This window comes from Lepus europaeus, chromosome 6, assembly GCF_033115175.1.
Source record: "Lepus europaeus isolate LE1 chromosome 6, mLepTim1.pri, whole genome shotgun sequence".
Lineage (NCBI taxonomy): Eukaryota > Metazoa > Chordata > Mammalia > Lagomorpha > Leporidae > Lepus > Lepus europaeus.
Window position 1 is genome coordinate 81,914,801 of NC_084832.1, and position 2,433 is coordinate 81,917,233.

Genomic DNA, 2,433 nt, shown 5'->3' on the forward strand with positions numbered 1-2,433 from the left:
GTATGCAATGGGCTGAGAGAATCAGAGTAAAAATGGTTTTGGAGAAAAGCAAAGTCTTTTCGTTAGGCAAGTGCATTATATGTCATCGATACAAACAGAAATATCATCTTTGTTTGCCACAGTACATCTAGCTTTCTCCCTAGAAAATACGAATGTGTAGAGCTGGTGTCTCCATGTGGAACCAATTAGTGTTTCCAAGCACAAATTAAATGTCCCCCAATAAAAAACATTCAAAACAATAAAGTCCGTGGATAATATCAGGAATACACAAACACAGAGTCTGTAGCAATACCTGGGATTGAGTTAGCCAGAAAAATAACAGATATTTCCGGTTTCATCCAGTCATATACGGAAAAAGTAGCATGGAATTCGTATGGAATGGACAGAGAAAATCACAGTAAAAATGGTTTTGGAGAAAAGCAAAGTCTTTTCCTTAGGCAAGTGCATAAAATGTCATCCAAACAAACAGAAATATCATGTTTGTTTGCCCCAGGACCTCTAGCTTTCTCCCTAGAAAATACGAATGTGTAGAGCTGGTGTCTCCATGTGGAACCAATTAGTGTTTCTAAGCACAAATTAAATGCCCCACGATAAAAAACATTCAAAACAATAAAGTCCATGGATAATATCCAGAAAACACAAACACAGAAACTTTCACAATATTTCAGATTGAGTTAGCCAAAACACAACCGGATATTTCCGGTTTCATCTAGTCATATCCGGAAAAACTGGTGTGGAATTCGTATGCAATGGACCGAGAAAATCACAGTAAAAATGGTTTTGGAGAAAAGCAAAGTCTTTTCGTTAGGCAAGTACATAAAATGTCATCTATACAAACAGAAATATCATGTTTGTTTGTCGCATTTCCTCTAGCTTTCTCCCTAGAAAATACTAATTTGTAGAGCTGGTGTCTCCATGTGGAACCCATTAGTGATTCCAAGCACAAAATGAAATATTCCCTGATAAAAAACATTCAAAACAATAAAGTCCGTGGATAATATTAGGAATACACAAGCACAGAGGCTGTGACAATATCTGGGATTGAGATAGCAAAAACAAAACCGGATATTTCTGGTTTCATCCAGTCATATCCAGACAAACTGGTGTGGAATTCGTATGCAATGGACCGAGAAAATCACAGTAAAAATGGTTTTGGAGAAAAGAAAAGTCTTTTCATTAGGCAAATAGATAAAATGTCATCTATACAAACAGAAATATCATGTTTGTTAGCCGCAGTTCCTCTAGCTTTCTCCCTAGAAAATACGAATGTGTAGAGCTGGTGTCTATAAGTGGAACCAAAACTGTATCCAAGCTCAAAATAAATTATTCCCCGAAAAAAACATTCAAAACAATAAAGTCCATTGATAATATCCAGAAAAAACAAACACAGATGCTTTCACAATATTTGGGATTGAGTTAGCCCAAACAAAACTGGATATTTCTGGTTTCATCCAGTCATATCCGGACAAGCGGGTGTGGAATTCGTATGCAATGGGCCGAGAAAATCACAGTTAAAATGGTTGTGGAGAAAAGCAAAGTCTTTTCGTTAGGCAAGTACATAAAATGTCATCTATGCAAACAGAAATATCATGTTTGTTTGCCGCAGTTCCTCCAGGTTTCTCCCTAGAAAATATGAATGTGTAGAGCTGGTGTTCCCATTATGAAGCAATTCATGTTTCAATGGTACAAAATTAAATGTTCCCTGACAAACATAAAAAAAAAAAATAAGTCCATCGATAATATCCACAAAACACAAACACAGAGGGTGTTGCAATATTTCGGATTGAGTTAGCCAAAACACAACAAGATATTTCTGGTTCACCCAGTAATAACCGGACAAACTGGTGTGGAATTCGTATGCAATAGACTGAAAAATCACAGTAAAAATGGTTTTGGAGAAAAGCAAAGTCTTTTCGTTAGGCAAGTGTATAAAATGTCATCTATACAAACAGAAATATCATGTTTGTTTGCCGCAGTTCCTCTAGCTTTCTCCCTAGAAAATACGAATTTATAGATCTGGTGTCTCCATGTGGAACCTTTTAGTGTTTCAACGGTACAAATTTAAATATATCCTGATAAAAAACATTCAAAAAATAAAGTCTGTGGATAATATCAGGAATACACAAACACAGAGGCAGTAGCAAAATCTGGGATTGAGTTAGCCTAAACACGGCCAGATATTTCTCTTTTCATCCAGTCATATCCAGACAAACTGGTGTGGAATTCGCAAGTAATGGACAGAGAAAATCACAGTACAAATCGTTTTGGAGAAAAGAAAAGTCTTTTCATTAGGTAAGTAGATAAAATATCATCGGTACAAACAGAAATATCATGTTTGTTTGCCGCAGTTCCTCTAGCTTTCTCCGTAGAAAATATGAATGTGTATTGCTGGTGTCCCCATGTGGAAACAATTAATGTTTCCAAGTACAAAAT